At 40.4% G+C, this 16,658-nt stretch overlaps 2 long non-coding RNA genes across 2 annotated transcripts; one reads left to right on the top strand and one right to left on the bottom strand.

Annotated features, from left to right (window-relative positions):
- On the top strand, positions 1-429 carry LOC145421838 (uncharacterized). Its single transcript, XR_013903196.1, has 3 exons — positions 1-127; positions 211-270; positions 353-429. It is a non-coding gene; the product is annotated as an uncharacterized LOC145421838 (long non-coding RNA).
- A 649-nt stretch (positions 430-1,078) lies between these two features.
- Positions 1,079-3,850, bottom strand: LOC145421844 (uncharacterized). Its single transcript, XR_013903202.1, has 2 exons — positions 1,306-3,850; positions 1,079-1,220 (listed from the first exon to the last, which is right to left on the bottom strand). It is a non-coding gene; the product is annotated as an uncharacterized LOC145421844 (long non-coding RNA).
- Positions 3,851-16,658: the final 12,808 nt, after the last annotated feature.

Raw genomic sequence — 16,658 nt, 5'->3', positions numbered from 1 at the left:
TAATACTCCACAGATTATATGAGTTTACAGTAGAACAGCAATGTTGTTAATTTCTTTACTACAGGAAAATAATGAAGAAACATTGACAGCTGTTACAGAGGAGGAAGCAACAGAGACACTTTATGAGGTTTACATCTTACAATGGAAAATATAACAATTGAATAAATGTGGTACTATAATAAAACCATGGACTTTCTATGTCTCTAACAGAGTGATGATGGAAATGAAGAGGAAGAGGGTCCAGCCACGTCTCCAACAAACCTTTCCTCAGTAAGATGTTCAGCACTGATTTACAACCAACCTAAGTAGGCATGTACTATGAATGTCAATGCTATTTTCTGTGTTTCAATAGCTCCCTGTAAAGCAGCTGTACAAGACCCATTTGATCAAGAAAATAAAAAAATGTGACTTGGAAATGGAACACTTCAAGCAGCAGATCCAAAAGACCAAGATTGAGATTTTACTGCTAGAACATCAGTTAAGGGTGGGTGAAGTGGTCAGAGATGGACGAATTATTTCAGTGTTATATACTTATACATAATAATATACTTATTAATACTTTGTGTACAGGAAATACAGGCGACCAATAAAGCCAGTTGAACAAAAAATCTGTTTATTCTTCTTTCAACATGTTGAGATGATGGGTCAAAGGAAATGATTGTGACATATGGTGTCTCTGACTGCTCTTCCATCTTGTATGTCCGTGGGAGGGTCAGGATGTTCATGGTTTGGATCACTGCTGATGTTTGGTTCAGAAGGACAGTGTTCTCCTCTAATTGTGGCAATGTTGTGAAGAATCACACATGCCACAATAATGTCACATGCCCTTTCTGGGGTGACCCTGAGTCTTTGAAGGCACTGGAACCGGGCCTTAAGCATTCCGATAGTCATTTCAACTCTGGCTCTTGTCCTGCAATGAGCCAGATTATATCGCTGCTGTGGGCCCGGTTCAGGGTCAGGGTAAGGGGTAAGCAAATAGGGTAAACATGGATACCCCCTATCACCAAGCAAGTAGCCAGTGAACTCTCCTAAGACAGAAGGATACACTTCAGTTCAAATGTCCCTGTAGCAATTGGTCTTTATATATTTTAAAGTATTTTCAACTCACCATGTCCAAATTTTGTGCTCAGTGTACATTCATGGAATATTTGTGAGTCATGAACAGAGCCTGGCCACTTGGCTTCCACATTTGTCATAATGTTGGCAGCATCACATATGATCTTCACAGTGCAGAGAACACAAATTAGCATCCATTACTATAATGAAATAATTTGTTAGTTTGAAATGCTACAGGGAACTATGTACCTGTACATTAATGCTGTGGAAAGACTTCCTGTTCACATAGTCTCCTTCATTTACTGAAGGAGCAATGATTGGAATGTGAGTGCCATCTATACAGCCAATCACGCCTGGGAACCCTGAAAATAAATGTAAAATTTAAGTAGTAGTTCAAGTATCACCACATCATGAATTGAGTTTTGTTCATCCTGATACCTGCAATTTTGTGGAATCCCTCTTTGATAAATCTTGTGGGTCTATGACCGGGGAACACCACAGACGAGTGCAGGAGACGTTTCAGTGCAACTGTAACATTCCTGACTGCCCGACAGACGGTAGTCTTGGAAACGTGCTCAGCGTCACCAATATTATACAGAAAGCTCCCGTTTGCAAAAAAACGAAGTGCAATACAAATAATATGTACAGAACTGAGAGGATGTCTGCGATGTGTCACATGAGCAATATTAGGCCTGAGGATGTTATTCAAATGAATTATAGATTGTGCTGAAAAACGGTAACGTTCACACAGAAAATCATCAGGAAATGATCAAATGTCCAAACGCGCTCTAATCACTCTCTCCCGGCGGAGAGCTCTGCGGAGAATTTGGGCTTCAACATCTACTGGCTCTTCGAGGTAGGGGCACGCCATGTCCGACACTTCCTACTGTCAGGTTTCCGACAAAGAGGCGGAGACAGTCAGGGTTAGTTGTGGTAAACCTGCTAGGGGGCAGGTTAGCTTCACGGAGTGTGTCGTCATAGTGACTCACTCAGGATTCATCTGAACTCGCTTTGTGAAACCGAAAACCCAGAGTTTTCGTTAACTCAGGGTATACTTACTCAGAGTTTGCACTAAACCGGCTTTCTGAAATAGGGCCCAGGTCAGACAGCCTAACATACTTCTGCTCCCCACCAAACAAAACACGCAGCAACATATTCTGTTCACAAAACAAAAGAGAAAAAAATAATAAAGGAAAGAGTTTAAAACTGTGGATGTACTTTAGAGCTTTAGTTTTTATACAAAATAGAAGCAGTTAAAAGTCAATATTACTTAACAGCTACAGCATGAAGAAATAAGTAACAGATTAACTGCTAATAAAGATCCTTTATCAACCAGTGTTACTGCAAATGGACCAAGTGTGACTAACATCTAATATTGTTTAATAACTTTAGTCTACTTATCAAGTATTGGTCGCTCTTACTGCAATTCGCTTTATTTCTGTGAACAATTACTGTATATTAACATATCATTAACATTGCTGTCAATTAATTTATATAAAAGAATCTGAATTAATTCTAAATTAGTGTAAGCCTTTGGCATTTGCTTAAAAGAATATAAATCAGTAGAGTAAACTTTATTGTAATGTTACCCACTTTTTCTGATAGTTCCTTCGAAGCTAATTAGCGATTATTAGCTTACTAATAAACGGTAATTTAGTTGCTAAAACTATCCCATTAGACATGTGACAATAATATTATCTAAGCTGCACTTAGAAGAAATACATAGTTAACATGTTTTAGGTTAATCTTAACTCAGTGAGAATATAACGAACATTTGAACTTTTAGCAATGGTTAGCATGTAGCTACTCGACAATATCATTAAACCTATGGGTAAATGCTGCTAACTCGACATCAATGTAACTATAAAGAGCTATTTAGTTTAAAAATACTTACTAAACAATGTTACCAGTATGGGAATGTTAACTTAACTTACCTGACTGTGGTAGCTCTCAGACCGCACACGCCTGCGGACTGGTACTAATCAACACTGTGTGGAGTTATGTCTTCACTCCGTGTCTACAGAACTTTACACTGACTTTTAACTCTGACGTTAGAGCTGGTTTACTCCTCACAGAGTTGTATATACTCTCTCTAGGTTAAAATAGGTTTACACTGAAATATTGACACTCCATTTTTTACTGTGCAGCACGTATAGTGGCTGTGTCCTGTTTTAAGATCATACATGTAAAATTGTTGTCTGACCTCCGTCTGCATGCAGGTAAACTGAGGGTCTGTTGAGCTGATCGCTGGTTTCGTGAGAAAAATGTCAGCTCGTTCTTTATGTTACAGAAGCACAGAGACACAAGACCAGGCGGAAAGAGACGATCGTTCGGTGAAAATGAGAATCTGCGAATGCAACATGTGGAACACGGAGAGTGGAATATGTAAACAAACCGGTTAACGTAACCCCCTCGGTGCACTCTGCATGCTAACTGTTAGCAGAGCTAGTGAAATCTCTGAAAACATCTGAGCACTTTTGCAAACATGTTCTATGTTGACAACCTGACCAGACATGTGAAGATTACGGCGCGACATTCGCAGCTAAAACACTGTTAAAAGTGTAGTTGGTGACAGAAAAATGGGATATTTTAAAACTACACCACCACCATTGCTGCCTGTGATTTGAAATGCATTCTGGGATACCTGGCTGCCCCAAGTCTACACAAGCAATCGATTATCTAGGATCGACCTGTTTTGACTTACTTTGCACGGCAACCAATCAAATGTTAGAGAAGCTGCATGGGCAGCGTTAACCCCGCCCCCTGAGTTTGATGGGTGAGGCTGACAGATAAAATTATTTCAAGATGAGAGCCAGACGCCAGGACTGCCAAAATGAAATAAATAAATATAGCATTAAATAATTAATTAAATGTGTCAATAATTAATTAAATGTGTCAATAATTAATTAAAATGTGAAATACATAAATAATTAATTAAATGTGTCAATAACTAATTAATTACATGTGTCATAACTATTTATTTAATTAATTAATTCCAATTTTAATTAATTATTGCCACATTTAATTAATTATTTAATGATGTATTTAATTAATTCATTATGGCAGTCCTGGCGTTCCATAGGTGCCCACCACCCAGTTTTAAATGCATGTAGACATTGAGGGTTCTCAGGAGGGGCCGTGCTGTACAGTACATGTACAGTGTCCATTTTTTATTTATTTATTTATTTATTAACCTTTATTTAACCAGGAAGATCCCATTGAGATTAAAAACCTCTTTTTCAAGGGAGACCTGGCCAAGATAGGCAGCAGCAGATGTCTCACAGTTACAGAAATTACTCAAACACAGGCAGCAACAACACACATGCAACAATAAGTGAAAGAATACAAATAAAATAAAAAATAAAATTCAATAAAATTCAAATAAAATAAAAAGTCAGTTAAAATGACAATCAATCTAATTGAAACAGTTGCATGTTATGGACTTGGCCTCAAGGATTCGTAGTTTAGATTTAAAATCACTTAATGAAATGAATTCAGTCATTTTCCATTCCTTCTGCAGTTTGTTCCAGGCCAAGGGTGCTAAATGGACAAAAGCTCTTTTACCAAGTTCAGTTCGGGCAAATGGAACAGAAAGCAACAAGTAACCATGCGGACGAAGAGAATACCGACCAGCATGTTTCATTACAAGCAGGGAACATATATAAGAAGGCAGCAACCCAAGTATCGCCTTATATATAAAACTGTATAAATGAGAGTTCCTCCGACTTACCAAAGCAGGCCATCCTACCTGAGAGTATAACTCACAGTGGTGAGTCTGAAATTTACGGTTAGTGATGAACCTCAGAGAAGCACGATACACAGAATCAACCATTCGAAGACATTGAGCAGAAGCATTCATATATAGAATATCACCATAATCCAGCACAGGCAAGAATGTTGCAGCAACAAGCCGCTTCTTTGTATTAAAAGAGAAACACAACTTATTTTGAAAATAAAATCTCAGTTTTAACTTCAGGTTTTTCACAAGATTCTCTACATGTGGTTTGAAGGTAAGCGAGTCATCAATTAAGATTCCCAGATATTTATAGGTGTGAACCAACTCTATTTTATTACCTTCAAGAGTGGTTACTGATGGGATTGTTTGGGCTCGTCTCCTTGATTTAGAAAACAACATGAGCTTTGTTTTGTCTGCGTTGAGAACAAGTTTAAGCTGATGTAATGAGTGCTGGACAGCAGAAAAGGCTTTCTGCAAGGAGTCGATGGCTTGGACAAGAGTTGAACCACAGCTGTAAATAACTGTATCATCAGCATAGAAGTGCAAGTTTGCATCTGGCACATGTAGACTAAGATTGTTTACGTAAATGATAAATAGAAGGGGACCTAATACAGAACCCTGTGGCACTCCGTTGTGCACTATAACAAAGTCAGAACATAGACCGTCAGATTTAATGCACTGAGTCCTGTTACTGAGGTAGTTTGAGAACCATGCCACTGCTCTCTCAGAGAGTCCTGACTGGAAGAGTCTAAGTTTTAAAATACAATGATCAACAGTGTCAAATGCTTTTGACAAATCAATAAAAAGGGATGCACAGTGTTGTTTTTTATCAAGTGCAATAGTAATATCATTTACCACTCTAATTGCAGCTGTGATAGTACTGTGATTCTTCCTAAAGCCTGATTGATATTCAGATAAAATGGCATTGATGTGCAAAAACTCCTTTAACTGCTCACACACAAGAGCTTCAAGAACTTTAGCCAGCACAGATAGATTAGATATTGGTCTGTAATTAGTTAACACTGCTGGGTTGCCCCCTTTTAATAGAGGAACAACAAAAGCTGATTTCCATACTGAGGGAATTTTATTCGTATCCAGTGTGAGGTTGAAAAGTGTTGTGAGAGGCTCTGCTACAAAATCAGCTGCCAGTTTCAAGAAGTAAGGATCTAGTAAGTCTGGCCCTGGAGATTTTCTAGGATCTAACAGTTTAAGAGCTTTACAGACCTCCTGCACAGAGAAAGGAACAAAGTTAAATGGCTGACCAGTGTACACCGGAAGGTTTGTGCCAGATTTTACAGAGACTGGGTTCAGAGAGTCAAACAAAGAGCCAGAAGATATAAAGTGCTTGTTAAAACAATTCATAATCTCCTTCCTATCATAAACAGGAACAGAATCCTTAAAAACATAGGTGGGTAGAGCGTGGGAGCTTTTACTCACTGAAAGAGACTTAATGATTTTCCAGAACTTCTGTGGATTATTTAGGTTCTCAGTGGTGACAGACAGATAATATTCTGTTTTAGCTTTCTTAATAGAGGAAGTACATCTGTTTCTTAGTTGTCTGAAAAGAAGCCAATCACTGGGGTAGCCTGTTTTCCTCGCTTTGGCCCAAGCCAGATTACGCTCATGAATGATATCTGCCAGCTCTTGGGAGAACCAGGGGTTTTCACAACCTTTTATCCTATATCTTCTTAATGGAGCATGTTTATTCACAATTTGCATAAACCCATCCTTAAAGAATGCCCACGCTAATTCTACATCAAGGATCAATCCTATTTTCTTCCAGTCATAATTTGACAAATCATGATAAAATGCTTGCTCATTAAAATGTTTAAGAGTTCTTTTAAAAATAATACCATGTTGTGACTTGGCCACTTTAGTATTTCTAATAGCAGCAACAACACAGTGGTCACTTAAGTCGTTACAAAAGACACCCAAAGATGAAAATTTATGAGGAACATTTGTCAAAATCAAGTCAATCAAGGTAGACTTTTCGGGGCTTTTGAGATTCGGCCGAGTGGGTAAATTGACCAGCTGGGTAAGACTGATAGAATCACAGAAAGATTTAAAATCATCTGAAACAGTTTTGAGCCAATCCCAGTTAAAGTCACCAGCTAGAACAAGCTCCCCATAATTTAGTCTGGACAGCAAAAGGTTTAAAGAACGCAGAGCTTCTGTGGAGGCAGAAGGGGGTCGATAGCAACAAGCAACTGTTATGCAAAGACCCTTTGCAACATTCACATTCAGAGCCAAAAATTCCAATTGTTTGCAAATTGATTCTGATAGAACTATTGTAGCATCAAATTTTGACTTAACATAAGCAGCAACACCACCACCTTTCTTAAACCTATCGGTGCGATAGATATTGTAGCCAGCCATGCTAACATGTTCATCAGATATATATTTAGACAACCAAGTTTCAGAAATGAGGACAATATCTGCATCTGTTGATTGAACCCAGATCTTGATCATATCCATCTTGGGTAACAAACTGCGCACATTAAGATGAACTATCTTCAGCCCAGGTGAGGATTTAAATTCAGATGGTGTCTGGCTACATTGCAGCTCAGGGCCTGGGTTAGGTTGCACATTACCAGATAAGAGCAGTAGTAAGACGATCAGAAGTCTCTGCTTTGTACTTATTGATTTTGACGTGTGAAATGTTGACACAAAGCAGGATTTTTCGTAACTAATTTTGTAATTGTACAAAGCAAGAAGGTTTTGAAGATGAGGTAAATCTTTCTGTAGTTCAAAATGATTAATGTCCTGTTCCAAATACATTGGAAATTGTACAGGATGTATAGCAGCAGTGACGCATGTAGATCTGGGAACCATGTCTCGCAGAATGGGGTCACTGTTAAATGTTCTCATCTTAGAAAAATTGAGAGTCCAAAAGTCCCCCACGGCCAATAAGCAAAGTAAAGTTATTAAAAAAGCCATTATCCAAAACACAATGATTGTTGATGCTGAATTAAATAGGCTGCACAAACCTAGGATGGCAAGTAAGGCTCCAGCCAAAAGTTCGGGTCCTGGTGGCTTGCTAGCAGAGGGCTTCTGCTAGCACATTCACCAATGTGGTGTAGAAGGCTTCAATCAACAGCACAGCGCCCGATGTATTGCAGATAAGCTTTTCGAGCAGCACAGGCCTTGGTGTGGTGCTGATGTCTTGCACTAGCAACACAGATGCAGTTTGTTCAGCCGGCAGCAAAGGCCCTGGTGTGCTGCAGACGGCCCCAGCCAGCAGCACAGGCCCTGGGGTGTTGCCTATGGGTCCAGACGGCAGAACAGGCCCTGGTGTGCTGCAGATGGCCCCAGCCAGCAGTACAGGCCCTGGGGTGGTGCAGATGGGTCCAGCCGGCAGTACAGGCCCTGGTGAGGCTCAGTTGGTTTATGCTAGCAGCACAGGCCCTGATGTGGTGCCTATGGGTCCAGCCGGCAGTACAGGCCCTGGTGAGGCTCAGTTGGTTTATGCTAGCAGCACAGGCCCTGGTGTGGTGCAGACAACCTCTGGTAGTAGCAGAGGTCCCCCCCAAAAAAGACCACTTTCCAAGAATTTACAGAATAGTTTAAAATACTCTTTGTGTCTGTATCCAGGTTGGATGAGCGCCGAGTATTTGTATATGTGTGCATGAGGGTGGGAATGCATGTTTAGGTCTGTGTGCGCCTATTCGTCTGTGTCTATATGTCAGCTCGGGTCTTACACTCCACCCCCTTGGAACATCTCAGGCCCTCCAAGGTATGGAGGCTTATTTCCCCTCACCACACTCCCTGCTGGTGGCTGATGCCCTCAGACATCGGTGCGTTCTTGGTGTCCAGGGCTGGGCGCTCAGGTCTGTACCAGCTCACTCCCCGGTACGGCTGCTTGGTGGGGCCTGGTGCCTGTGGCTCGGTCGGGCCCCTTGCGGGGGCTCGATTCACTCTGGCACAGCTGACTGCCGGCAGAGCCCGCGTGTACGTCACTGCCGCCCCCTCTGGCTTCTGCTCTGTGGCTGTTGGGTGACCCCTCATCTGGGGTTCTCCTCAGCTCTTCCCAGGAAGGTGGCACGGTTGCCCCTCCGGTGGTCCTCTTTGGGCGCTCGCACTCTGGGGGCCTCTGGATGTCTGGGGCCTGGATCTCCTCCATGCCTGCTTCATGCCCTGGGGGACGGGGCTATGGCTCCCCACACCTTCTAGCAGATCGTTACATGGAGAAGCCTTTTGAATAGACGAGCACTCATCCACACAGGTGTTCACACACACAAGCTACACCTTTCTTGGCTGCTACCTCAAACCACATTATGCGATGTCAATCTTGCGTGCTGCACAATCACATTCAGTATTTAATATTTACTGTTATTTACACTTAGCTAGATTATTGCAATGGTGTTGTGTTATTATGTTGCTCTCTTTTTTGCTTGTTTTCTCTTATTTTCTTCTCTCAACAGGTGACCTGGGAGATATTTTTTAAGTGCCCTTTCTCACTGTCCCTCTTCCCCTTTTCTTCCTTCCTTCCTTCCTTCCTTCCTTCCTTCCTATCCCCCAGTCATGTCTGTCCTATCTGTAACAACTGAAAATAAATTAAAATAAATAAATAATAACAAAGGTTGATCAAATGGACCAATATGGCAAGGCCGTGATGGTCCATTTGGTAAATTAAGTTAGTTGGGCATCTTTTTTGGCCTTCAGACAATAATTCTGATGGCTAAAAAAAGTAATAAAAATGTATCTAAAACATATTTTAAGATGAATCTTTTTATGACTGAGTAAAAAAAAATGCTAAAATTCGAGTGCAGTGTTGAGTAAAATGGTTTTATTAAAATTTAATTGACCCTTTGAAATTATTTGTTGGAAGTCTTAAATCCCACTGAACAGGGGAAGAGAAAGAGACAGAGACACAAAGATAGCAACACAGAGGTAAATAAACATGGAGACAAGACACTGAGAATAAGACAGAAGGGGAAATGCCCAAAGTCTCATATCTCTGACAAGTTAAGTCACTTTTATTCATAAAAAAACCCAGAACTTAAATATAATTATAAACCCCACATAAACATAATCATAGAACAATTAAAAGTAAAACATACCAAAAACACATCAAATGGAGAGTGAAGCAAATATTATTAATAACAACAAATGCACATATTAATAATATAAACCAAAATCCTTCAATAAAAAGGCTACAAACAGAAACAACAATTTGAAACAGCAATAAGAAAACAGTGAAAGTGACTACAGATATAGACCTTCCTAGGGAGGCCTGAAGTGCAAACATACCCTCTACACTCCCTTCATAAAACAGGGGACCATGATTACCACCATAGTTGGCCGGTCTGAAGGCACTGACCTCAACTTCCATACAATGTTTGAGCAGGACAACCAGGACAGACCCACAACATACAGAGCCTTAAGTGACCGCAGGCAAATCTCATCCACCCCACCACCACAGTGATGGGCAAGTCTCCCTGCCCACTGTACAAAATGTGCTTCACAGACGTTGTTTCATGTTGTAAAGATTGTGCCTTAAAAAAATAGCCACAAGAAGTTTTAAAGAAATCTTTATTTCACTTTTAAGACACATAACCAACACCAACATACGAATCAACAGGATGAGCACATGCTGAAATTCAGTCTTCATGAAAATCAAGATTAAATCACAAAATGTTTGGTCTCATGTGTGTTTCTTTCCAGCTTTGACTCTGTGGAGTAAAACCTCTCCACTAAACAAAAAAATAAAACATCTCAGCAACTTTTTTGTCACCTCCACAGCTCAACACGATACAAATATCACATCAAATGAATGTAAATACGTGTTTCATCTTCATTACAGGTTTTAATGGAATATGCAACAAACAGAATTAGGGCTGTGACATATCATATGATCTGCAATAATACTGGTATAAATGTTTACAAAAAAGTGTGTTTAGAGGAACATCATGTGTTTGCATTCACCCCAATGAGTCAACCCCAGTCATGTCTCACAGCCAGAGCCATATGTCGGGCTCCAGTCACAGTTTGGTAGCTGAATGTTCGCAAAATATGCAAGAAAACTTTTCCCACTGAAAGTGAAAAAAGCAAACCTGTTACAACACTTTAAGCAAAAACACACTTGAGTACAACCGGGCTGTGAAGGCACGTGAGCAGGAGATACTAGCAGCAGTGATGTGCGACCCAAAGGTAAACAAATGATTCAACCATGCATCACTGGAGCACTCGCGAGTTACATTTCATATAACAGCAAGAGGACACCCCCATCCATATTGTCGAGGACTATTGCCCTGAGGTGCTGGAACAACGGTCCGCTTACCGCGGAGTTATGAAGGAGTTGTACGATCTTGGACTCAAGCCTCAGCTTCGCTACCCGGCCAAACTGTTCGTTATGACTGACGAAGGGAACCGGAAGCGACTGGCGTCACCAGGCGACGCTCAGAGCTATATCGCCTTACACCGTCCCCTGAGTTCTAACATTCTGGAAACCTGATCTGAGGGTCATGGTTGGATCCTGCCACTTCCATAGAAGGGCTCATGACATTTTAGTTTGATGTTTGGTACCTAGAGGACAGCATGGTTTGAGTAATTCTAACCTCATTGTTTTTTCTGTTTTTCTCCTATTTTCCTTTATAATACCCCTGTTTATATTTTGTTCTAATATCACTGTTGGCACGCTAGTCTGCTACGTATACATATATGTATATACTGTTTTACTTTATATAAACACACATTTTTTCATTATTATTGCCTCTCCTACAGTTTGATTCCTGCCATGTACAAATGGGGGACAACAATACCCCAGCCTGCCTTTTTTGTGCTTTTCTTCTGTCCGTTTTTGTATAGTAAGATACATCCTAGTTCCTCAATTTTTTCTAGCAGAATATTGACAAGGCATATTTTCATAGTGAGACCTTGCCGCCACAGGGAAGCAAGCCATTTGATAAGAGTTGTGATGGCGAAGTCTTCACATGGGAATGTTTACACCCTGCTGTGCAATGGACACTTGCAAGTTTTGTTTTCGGGGGTATCCAGGTCCAATTTATGTTGTTCGATCTGCATGTATGTATTGCCTTGTTTTATGTTTTTTCTGTTGTTGTTGTTGTTGTGTCTTATTTATTTTATTTTATTTTCTTATTTTTCTTTTTGTTTCTTTTTGTTTTTTTTCCCCTGTTCTGTTCACAGTCTACTACCTCAAATACAGACACCAGCTTTCCCCTGGCCACGGTCAACTTGTCAAACCAAAGACCTGTCTGAATATAGTAAGGTATGTCGAGCACAATCAATGGTCTTAGAATTGTCTCCTGGAATGTGAGAGGGGTGGGGAATGCAACCAAAGTTAACAAAGTTATGGCGCATTTACAGCAGCTTAAAGGAGATGTGTTTTTTCTTCAAGAGACACATCTCTGCAACAGAGAAGTGAGGCGACTCAAGAGAAACTGGATCGGCAATATATATCATTCCAAATTTAACGCCAAGGCCAGAGGGACAGCCATACTTATTCGTAATAATATTCTGTTTGAGCAACATAAAGTTATTGCTGATCCAGATGGCCGTTTCACATTTGTGTCAGGAAACTTGCAGGGCTCACTTGTGATACTGGCTAGCGTGTACGGGCCAAACTGGGATGACGACTCTTTTATAGCTAAACTTTTCTCTTCACTTCCAAATCTGGAAAACTATCATCTTATTATTGGAGGTGATTTTAACTTGGTTCAGGACACTCTGCTGGATAGATCGTCAACTAAGGCCTGTTCCCTGAATAAATCTGCTAAAACCCTAGAATTTTTCAAAACTCAGCTGGGGATTGTGGATCCATGGCGACATGCGAATCCCACTACTAAGGCATTTTCCTTTTTCTCTCATCCCCACCGTACATATACACGTATAGACTTTTTTCTTGTTGATATTAGGTTTCTCTGTAAAATTAGCCATTGTCAGTATCATGCTATCGCCATTTCAGATCATTCACCAGTTTCTTTTGATGTGGTATTAGCGACCCCGTCTCGACCCATTAAACATTGGAGATTTAACTCTAGCCTGTTGATAAGGGATGACTACACACATTTTTTGAGATCACAGTTCTCACTTTTCCTTGAGTTGAACGATTCTACTGAAGTGTCAAGAGGTGTATTATGGGAAACGTCGAAAGCCTACATGAGAGGCCAGCTTATAGGATTTGTGTCAAATTTAAAGAAGAAAGAGTTAATTTACATGTCCAGTTTATTGAATAAGATCAAAGATCTAGATGGCAGATATGCATCAAACCCAGATCCTAACCTCTATACAGAACGTGTGAAAGTTCAAGCCAGTCTCAATTTAACCACCACCGCAACAGCTATGGTTCAATTAATTAAGACTAAGCAACGCTTTTTTGAATCTGGCGACAAGGCAGGGAAACTTCTGGCTTATCAAGCCCGTGCCGAAGCAACCTCTAAGCTAATCCCAAAGGTCAAGTCTGCTGCTGGTGACATAATATCGGACCCAGAGGGAATTAATGAAGTATTTGTAAGTTTCTATTCCAATCTGTACACCTCAAGTTCTCCCCCTCTATCAGAAGAAACTCTCCAAAATATACATTTTCCAAGAATAGATAGAGATCTGACGAAAGGATTAGGGGGACCTATCACTGTAGTAGAGGTACAAGACGCCATTAAATCCTTAAACACAGGTAAATCGCCGGGCCCTGACGGTTACTCTGCAGAATACTATAAAGTCAATTCTGATCTTATGGCACCGTTGTTGAAAGATATGTATAATGAAGCCTTTTCAAAATGTCAATTACCCAAGACTTTGTCCGAAGCTACTATTTGTTTAATTTTGAAAAAGGATAAGGATCCTTTGTTGTGCAGTAGTTACAGACCAATTTCTCTTTTAAATATTGATTTTAAAATACTATCTAAAATCCTCGCACTTAGGCTACAACGTGCTCTGTCACAAATTATCGCCTTTGACCAGACGGGGTTTATGGCCGGCAGGCACTCATATGACAATTCAAGACGCCTCTTGAATATTATCCATACATCGTGCAACTCAATTCCAGAGGTTGTGGTATCTCTTGACGCGGAGAAAGCTTTCGACCGCGTCGAGTGGAGCTTCCTCTATGAGGTGATGGATAGGTTTGGCTTGGGGGCTGACTTTATTCTCTGGGTTAAGCTACTATATTCCTCGCCATCCGCCTGTATTCGTACTAACAACAATTTGTCTTTGCCTTTTCCACTTGAGAGGGGCACTAGGCAAGGGTGCCCTCTCTCACCCCTCCTATTCGCCATTGCTATCGAGCCTCTTGCAATATGGCTGCGTTCAGAGGATAGATTTAAAGGCATTACAAGGTTCGGTGTGACTCACAAACTCTCCCTTTATGCAGATGACTTGCTCCTGTACATTTCTGACCCTCTAAACTCATTCCCGGTGCTTTTTGACATACTGGACCAATATGGTACACTGTCAGGATATAAGGTCAATTATCAAAAAAGTGAGTTGCAACCCCTTAATTCCCTGGCCAGAGCTCTTCCCCACTCAATAGTGCCTTTCAAGTGGACAGAAACCAGATTTAGATATTTGGGGGTTTTTATTTCCTCTTCTATACATAAAATGATGAGGGAGAATTTTCTATCCCTACTAGAAAATGTTGGGAAAGATTGTGACCGTTGGACTTCTCTACCATTGTCAGTGGCAGGGAGAGTTAACCTGATAAGGATGAGTGTCCTCCCAAAATTCTTGTATCTTTTTCAACATGTCCCGATTTTTCTTACCAAGGCATTTTTTGACAAGTTAGAAAAGATTCTGTTACATTTCATATGGGGAGGGAAACAAGCTAGAATTTGCAAGTCTATTCTTCAGTCCTCTAAAAGTGATGGTGGTCTTGGTTTGCCCAATTTTAGACACTACTATTGGGCAGCTAACATACAAAAACTTTTACAATGGGTTCATAACGACCCCCCTGTAACAGCCTGGGTACAAATGGAAACTGCATCTAGCTGTTACTCATTATCATCAATACTCAGCTCACCACTCCCTTTTTCTCCAACCCTTGTTGGGGATAATCTAATAGCTAAGGAAACAGTAACTATTTGGCGACAGTTCAGAAAATACTTCGGGCTACTTGGACCGTCTTTGCTAACACCTTTATCAAAAAATTTTAATTTTGCACCTTCAAACACTGATGCGGCCTTTAGTAGTTGGAAAGATAACGGACTTAGGACTGTTAAGGACTTGTATAGTCAGGACACCTTTCTATCTTTTGCTGACCTATCGTCCAAATACGACCTGCCTAACTCCAACTTTTTTCGCTATCTTCAGGCTAGAAATTTTGTAAAAACGCAGTTCCCTCACTTTCCCAATCGGCCTCCAGAAACAAATCTGGATATCATCCTGCAGACGAACCCTCATCAAAACAGACTGATATCAGCCTTGTATAAAATACTAGATGCTTTGGTCCCCAAATCCATTTCTCATATTAAGTTGAGATGGGAGGAAGAGCTTCAGACAACCCTGCCAGAACAGCAGTGGGATCGTGCTTTGAAATTGATTCACTCGTCTTCAATTTGTGCTCGTCATGCTTTGATTCAGTGTAAGGTGGTCTATAAAGTACACTATACAAACGCAAAATTATCTAAAATCTATCCAACCATCAGTGATGCCTGTAGCAGATGTGGACTATCGCCTGCCAACCATGTCCACATGTTTTGGTCATGTTCGAAACTGAGTGCATTTTGGAGGAATATATTCGACACACTTAGCCAAGCATATGGCCAGACTGTCCTTCCTAACCCACTCTCTGCAATTTTTGGCATTCCTCCTGACTTGAACTTATCTGGTCCCCTCAAACAGGCCCTAGCCTTTACCACTTTACTGGCCCGGAGGCTTATTCTGTTGAAGTGGAAGCTTCCCCACCCCCCAACTCATGACCATTGGGTGAGAGATGTACTCTTTAACTTAAAGCTGGAAAAACTTAGATTCTCTCTAAAAGGTTCTATTAGGGAATTTAATAAAATCTGGAAATCATTTCTCTTGCTGGTCGACACTATTACTTTACTTCCTGAGTCTGCAGTGAACTGAGCGAAGCTACATTATAATGTTTTGTTTTGTTTTTTTTTTTTGTTTTTTTTTTAAATCTTATTTATACCTTATCTATTTGTTTTTCCTTTTGTTTTGCTTGGTCCTTTCTCTGTTATTTGTTTTCTCTGTTTTTGTTTTGTTTGTTTTTGTTTGTTTGGTTACGGGCGGGGGGAGTGGGGGGGGAGTTGTGGTTGTTGTTGTTTTTTGGGGGTTATGCTTGTTATGTATATGGGTTCTGAGGTGTTGGGTTTTTTTTTTTTTTTTTTTTCTTTTCTAAATTTATTTTTTGGGTTTTTGTGTGTGTGTGTGTGTGTGTGTGTGGGCAGAAACTGGTTTTCTGCAGTGTTTTGTCTATTGTAGACCTGGTAGGGGGAGAATTTGGGTTGGGGGGTTGGAGGGTATAATGGACATACCACTGTTCTGAAATCAAGATGGACTTAGCTGTTGCTAACTTTGTATGTCATTGTTGAAATTAATAAAACAAAGTTGAAGTTTCATATAACAGCAAGAGCAGTCAGTGGATGGAAATTACTGATGTGCTACACGGTGGAAAAGCAGGAGGTTAAAAAGCTCGACCCAAGATGAAACAAACCAGGTAGAATTTCTTTTCCTTATATGCAGAGGTGGAAAGAGTACTAAAATATTTTACTCAAGTAAAAGTACTATTACTTTGCTGAAATTTTACTCAAGTACAAGTAAAATTACCTGTCTAAAAATGTACTCAAGTAAAAGTAAAAAGTAGCTCATTTAAAATGTACTCAGAGTAAAAGTTACATAGTTACTTTTCTGTCAGCAGGAGGACAGCCGCTTCTGAGTAGTGCAAAAAAGGACAGTGGGATATAAA

The sequence above is a fragment of the Astatotilapia calliptera genome, chromosome 18, assembly GCF_964374335.1.
Source record: "Astatotilapia calliptera chromosome 18, fAstCal68.1, whole genome shotgun sequence".
NCBI lineage: Eukaryota > Metazoa > Chordata > Actinopteri > Cichliformes > Cichlidae > Astatotilapia > Astatotilapia calliptera.
This window is presented reverse-complemented; position numbering and strand designations above follow the sequence as displayed.